This window comes from Prosopis cineraria, unplaced genomic scaffold, assembly GCF_029017545.1.
Source record: "Prosopis cineraria cultivar Desert tree isolate PC_DT_omini unplaced genomic scaffold, ASM2901754v1 PC1, whole genome shotgun sequence".
NCBI lineage: Eukaryota > Viridiplantae > Streptophyta > Magnoliopsida > Fabales > Fabaceae > Prosopis > Prosopis cineraria.
Window position 1 is genome coordinate 57,448,020 of NW_026555332.1, and position 7,477 is coordinate 57,455,496.

Here is a 7,477-nt window from a genome sequence, read left to right on the forward strand (position 1 = left end):
TCCTTCGTCAATTAAATTGAACAAGACCAGCAATTAACTCAACAAACAACGGCAAAGAATTAACCAATAAGATTACATGTCTAACAAGTCAAACTAAGGCTATGTGAAAAAGCTCGAGACTTGATTTGTCTAGCTCGATCCGACGTAACTCAGTCCAACTAGGTCCAAGAAAAATCAATCAGAAAGAAAAGTTGGACTGACCGAGTTAAGCTACACCTTTAGGTTAGACTAGACTAGAGATTGACGTTGGCAACCAATTAGTCTGGCTTGGCCTGAGTGATTAATTTTCTAATATTAAGCAATAAATACCTACGTTACTTACAACATGAAAAATAACAAGCTCACCATTCTGCCCTAATCATTCTAGCCTCTCGATGCTCCCTCATCTTCCTTCTTCAACTTTGACTCATGGGCACCGCTCTCCTCCTCCCGTCCTCAAGCTTCGATTGCTCTATAACTGCTGCACTCCATCATCATTCAAGCTTTGGCCACTACTTCTCTCCACTTTCCACCTCGACATCAACACATCATTGCTGACATTTAACATTGCTACACTTCATCGACCATTCCTAGATTTTTTTCTCCTCCTCTATTGCGTCTTTGCTCGCCGTTCACTACTAAAAAACATAAACATTTTGCGATAGAATTTTTCCTAAATTTGTGGCGAAGGGTGTCCTTCACTGTTTTGATTTACAATGAAAATATCATGTCAATCGCAAAGTTGAGATGATATTTTTGGGACGAATATTTTACCCAAATCTGTGATGGCTTTTGTTGTCACAAATCCGTTCCAAATCTTTGTGAAGGAATTTCCGTCCCAAATTTGTCCCGTATTCTGTGAAGGACATTTCCATCTCAAATATATTAAAAATGACAAATTAAATTTATTTATTTATTTATATAATTTTAGTTATTGTGTTTTGCAATAATTTTAAAATATAATTTCCATTGTTACTTTGCTATTAATAATAACAATGATAATAACTTTTATATATAAAAGATAATCAAATCATTTAAAAAACTCGATATCACGTTAACTCAAAGGTATATTACAATGATCCTCAAATGTCAAATCATACTAGAATCAATTAAAAAAAATCTACATTTGACAGAACATTATAATCACTGAACAAAACCATCAACTTAATCAACTTCATTGTCTTCTTCAACCGCCAAAAAAACTTCAATCACAATTGTCCATCATAGGCAAAAGATTCACAAGATTCTGCACATTCCTTGCACCACATCAAAACCAAAAACAAAAATCATTTTTAGTTTTTTAAGGGGGCTAGTACTATTAACAAAAAAAAAAAGGAACTAAATACAACAATGAAGAAAATTGATGAAAGCGTGTTTAATTCCTTTGTAATGCATCCACCAATGTTAGCCAAATCGTGAGACATTAACATTCGTTTAGTGAAATTATATCTTAGTAATTAGATATTGTTTAGCCAAGACACTGTAAAGACTCAATCTTGACTAAAACAAGGCTGTCAGTAACTACTAGATTAAGTGAAATTCAAAACAAATTTTTGAAATATATAGTACCTCCAAACAAGAGAACCGAGTTAGAATCAAGTTCCATACACTGCTAAAAAAATATAAATTAGTGAGAGGTCATCTATTCCTCTTTAAAATATCAAATCAGAAATGGATATTGATTTCATAACTTAACTTAAAATTAGCTAAAAAAATAGCAAGGAACTGTCAATCCTTTTCTAAATAAGATAATTAGCGAGAAAAATAACGAGGGACTATCAATCCTTATCTAAAATAAGATAGTGAGTAAGAAAAATTGCAAGAGACTATCAATCTCTCTCTAAAATAAGATAACTAGCAAATGATTATATCCCTGACTAATTATTACAATGAAAATTGATTTTTGGCAATGACTTTTAACTATATATTTAATTTTTTATTTAAAAATTAACTAAAATATTCATAATAAAATTATTTAATATTTAATATTTTTTATTTGAAGTTCATTTTCATTAATAAAATAACATGTTATTAAAAATATATTACAAAGAATAATTTAAATAAAATATAAATATTTTTAACATATCAAAAATTGAAAATGAAATTTAATATATACGTGTATTTTTATAATATATTATTTAATTTATTTGTGTAGTTGATAATATATATTTAATTTCTCATATCCTAATTACAAGTGTTTTTCAATTCAACTAACAAAGAAAGAGAGTATAAGGTTTGGAAGGTAAGAAGTTAAGGATTCAAATCTTGGCCTTGGAGTAATGAATATGTGACGTGGTACAAGGTGAATGTTAATATGTTATGAGTCGTCACACACGTGACAGGTAATGGGACATGAAATGGTAGGTGACATGGCGACTAACAAGGTATGAGGTTGTTGACAACATGTTACAAGTTAATGCACATATGGTGGGTGATAGAGCCAGTAATTCGGGCCGAGCCTGATGAGCTAGCCGGAATAAGCCCGAAAAAAATTAGGGTCGGGCTTAGCATTTTGGAAAAAAATTGATACTTTGGGCCTATTCGGGCCACCCGAATAAGCTCAAAAAAAATTTAGGCTTGGCCCGAATACTCGTTTTGTTTTTTTTCTTAAAAAAATGGAACCAGCTGCCTGCTACACAAGCAAACACGCTGGCACCAGGAAATGAGTAAGCGAGCGAGGTAAGGGCTAAGGGAGGATGAGGCTTGAGAGGCTGACTGATTGAGATTGAATCAGATCATTAAGACTGAGAGTGAGAGCTAAAAAAACGGCGAGACTTTGAGACTTTGGTTCAGATGCAAGGCGAGACGGCAAGACTTGAGAGCTAAAAAAACCCTAAAGCATCTTCAGATCGAAGTTTTAAACCATCGAGCCATCAGTTGATTAAAGTTGGAGCATGTTCTGAATCTTCAAATCCAGTGAGCGTCTTTACTGAATCACTATCTTGCTTCTCCAATTCTCTAGTTCTCTAGTGAGCGTTTAAACTCTGAAGGCTATAGAAGAAGACCGGAACCATCAGCAATTATTGCTTCCTATTCCTCATCGAACTTTGTCAGCCTGCTCGTATAGTCACACTCTCAATCTCTCTCAGACTACACAATCGCTCGCAATCTCTTATTATCTCACACTCAAGCTTCATCCAAACTAGAAAGATTAGAGCCCACTGGCAGAACGAGCTCCATCCATACCAGAAACCCTTAGCACAATAAGCTCTGTCAATCGTCCAGACCAAAATGGCAGAACCCACTAGCAAGGTTTTCTTCCTCTTCTTCTTTCTTTTTCTCTCATGTGTACTATTGTGCTCTATTTCGATCTGAGTCTGCCTCTAAGTTGTTTAAGGTCCTTGTTCTTGCTGTTCTTGCTTAAGGTTATTTTTAAGCTAGCTTTGCCTATGAGTCTGCCTCTGGTTGTGTTTGGTTAAGCTTATTTTTAAGCTATCCAAGACTGCCTCTGTGGCTCTGCATGAATTTTAATAGTTGTGTTGTTAGGTGGAATTGGATATCTTAAGTTATTGAGATTGCCTCTAGCTGTGTTAACTTTTAATGAAGGCATGGACGCATAATATGTTAAATTGATGTTTAATTTTCAATTTTATTCAGTGAAACATGTCTTCTAGTCAAAGGAAGATAATTAATGAAAACGTGGGTAGTAGTTCTAGTAGTAAAGTAGATGATAATGTGTGTGGCAAGGGTAAAGTAGTTGATATTTTTCCCTCTCAAAAAAACAATGAGCAAAAATTACCTGCCTCTGTAATTAAATAGCTACCTCAACAAGTAAAAAATTTGTTGCCTTTGCAAGTAAGAAGTTTATTGGTTCTAGTAATTCCAGTAAAAGAACAAGTTCTAAGAAAGAAGTAAAGCCACCTGTTGCTAAAAAATTAAAAACTTATACATCTGATGTTTAGAAGTCATTTTCTAGAATTATAGTTGGTAGGAAAGTAAAAGTCGGGTGTAATAGTTGTAACAAAGACCTAGCAGGATCTGGGGCTGATGGCACATCTCATTTAGCACGATATGTTAAAAATTGTCCCCAACTTGCTAAGTATCATGATATTAGAGTGATGATAATGGACAAAAAAGGAAAATTAAGGTCTAGAAAGCTTAATGATAAGCATGTGCGAGAGATTTTATCTATGATAATAATTGAATATGATTTGCCTTATTCTATAGTTGAATATAAATGGTTCAAGTATTATTCTTTAATGTTGAATCCTAGTGTAAAGTGCATTACTCGAAAAACAGTTGTGTTTGATGTTATAAAAGTCTATCAAGGACATAAAGAGGCATTGAAGCAAAGATTGTTGAAAATTATTGGTAGAATTTGTTTAATATCTGATTGTTGGACTGCCATAACCTTTGAAAGTTATTTATGCTTGACTGCTCATTTTGTTGATGAAAATTAGAGATTGAATAGTAAAATACTTTTTTTTGTAAGATGGAGCCTCTACATTTCAAAAAGAATTAGCTAAAAAAGGTTATGATTGATTGATTAATTGGGGGATTACTAAGAAAGTATTTTCTATCATTTTAGATAATGCCTCTGTAAATGATAATATGCAAGAAATTTTGAAACAAATGTTAGCTTTGCAAGATAATGGGTTGATTTGTAATGGAGAATTTTTTCATCAAAGGTATTGTGCCCATATATTAAATTTAATAGTTCAAGAGGGCTTAAAAGTGACAAGTACTGCTCTAAACAATATTAGAGATAGCATTAAGTATGTTAAACAATTAGAGGCAAGGGCAATTGCTTTCAACAAATGTATTGAAGAGGTTAATGGCATTGATAGTTCAATTGGCTTGAGGATAGATGTGCCCACTAGATGGAATTCTACTTTTGCAATACTTGAGAGTGGATTACAATATCGTCGAGCTTTTACTAGCTTTGCATGTGTTGATAATAATTTTACCCATTGCCCAACATACGAAGAGTGGAGGAAGGGAGAAGAGATGTGTAATTTCTTGAGGCCATTTGATGTGATGACAAGGTTGATGTCTGGGACATCTTATCCTGCTTCGAACTTGTATTTCACTCAAGTATCAAAGATTCAGATCTTGTTAGATGATAATATGGTAAATGGTAATTCCGTGATACAAGAAATGGCTCAAAGAATGAAAGAAAAATTTGACAAGTATTGGAATGATTGTAGTACTATCCTTGCAATTATAGCCGTGCTTGATCCGCGAATGAAGATTCAAATGATACAGTACATGTATGCAAGGATTGATCCTATAAATTACCCTGCTAAGATTGGGAGCATTCAAAGCAAGTTGAGATATATTTTTAATCAATACAAAGAGATGGATGCTCTTTCCTCAGATCTTAGATCAAGTTCAATAATTTCAATACAAGCAAATCAAGCTCAATCCTCTATTACTTCTAGTGTTTCAGCTTCAACCATGAGTAGCAATATTCCAAGAGTTTTATATGTAAGTTTAATTTCATGTTATTATTAATTTTATTGTTTTATTTTAATTTATTAGTTAGTATTTTATTAAATTTTTACATGTTGCAGGATTGGATTAATTATACAAGCATGGATGTTATGTCTGTTGGAAAGTCTGAGTTTGAATTTTATTTGAATGAGGCAATACTTCAACCCCAGGCACATCAAGATTTAAATGTTCTTAATTGGTGAAACACTAATAAGGGTAGATTTCCTATCCTTTTAAAGATGGCAGCTGATATCCTTAGCATTCCTATCACTACAGTGGCAAGTGAATCGGCTTTTAGCATTGGCTCACGTGTTCTCACCAAATACTAGAGCAGTCTTCTACCTTCTAATTTTTAAGCTCTTATTTACACTTGTAATTGGTTAAGTGGTTTTCAATATGATGATACTATAAATTTAAAATATATGATTTTTTTGTTATATAATTATTAAGTAAAATTTGATTTCATTCAATTATAATTGAAAACTTTTTCCTTTGTTGTCTTGTTGCAAATAGTAAAGAGAAAGAAAGGATTGACAGAGAAGAGGTAGTGGAAGAGGAAGAAAGAGAGGGAGAGGGGGAGGGAGAGGAGAAATCACTTGAACCAAATCTAAATATGGATTTGTCTGCTATTAAGAGTGCAAATGTAGCTTTGGATGATGATGAGGAACAAGAAGAGCCACAAGATTTGGATTTAGCTTGACTTTCATTTGTATTGTTGATTATTGTTATGTTTTAACTCTAATGTCATGTTGAATGTATTGTTATTTTGTTAGATTATTTATTTTGGATGTTAAACTAGTATGATGATCTTACTCTTGCTTTGTTGGTTTAGATGGTTAAAAAAAATAGTATCAATGAGTGTTGAATTATTATTTTGATGCAATTAGGTAGGAAAAAAATTATCAAAATCACACAAAAAAATATCAAACGGGTATTCGGGCCAGCCCAAAGCCCGAAATAATTCAGGCCGAGCTTGTTAATTCAGGCTTATAACAATAGCGGGTAATTCGGGTCGAGCCCGAATAGGCTCGGCCCGCTCAAATTCTCAACTCCAGTGGGTGGTGTGGTATCACTATTTTTTAAATATAGACATTTTTAGTGAGGGACTAATCTCTAGCTAAAGTTATCAAATTTTGAAGCTAGAGCTGTAGCCTCGCTAAAGATTAGTGTAATATTGAATCCCTTACTAAATTTAACGAGCCATTTTTAATTATAAATTTAATGATGAACAAAATCTATTGTTAAAGCGAAATTTAGTGAGGAAAAATGACATTTAGCAAAGGATTCGTCCTTCGTTAAATTTCATTTTCCAATAATGATATATGCACCCAATCCTTCAACAAGGTCAACATAGTACTCAAAGCAACCGGCAACATCATTCTTGGTAAAATCATATGTTTACACAAGTAAATATACATAGTTAAGAATTATTGATTTACATTAATCAAAAGTTACCATGTCCCACAATGCTTCATTCAATGGTTTTCTGCAATTAATTGCTTCCAATTTTGCTAGTTCAACCTTTCTATTATTTGCAAGTCAAAGTATAGGATGGGCTAATAAGGCATTTATAATTATGTGAATAAAAAATAAAATATTGAAGGAACATAAATACCCCCAACCCTAGCAGAGCACAAACAAATTTAGAAGTTATTGCCCAATTTATATTCTCGTTCCTAACCAATACTCTTTGAGCAGTAACCATTGCAAGCTCCGCGTCCTCCATAGGATTAGCTGGATTATCTTTTAAAATAAACTACCACTAAAATCATAAAACATAATTTTCTCAACTAAAATCTAATCTTAATTTTTCAAATCAACTATTTGGCTAAATCTTAACCATACAAACTCTTATTCTAGAGTTATTAGTTTTATTAAAATCTAAATAGTTGATAAAAACACCCAAAGATTTGAAACCCATCAAACCCTAGATTTTCCCTAATTAAGAAATCAAAAAAATAAAGAAAAAATGTATTTTTAAAAATGTTTATGATACTCACCCAGTCTTAGAATGCTTAAAATCATTGTTAAAATATCTTATAATGAAGCCTCCATCAATAGCTCT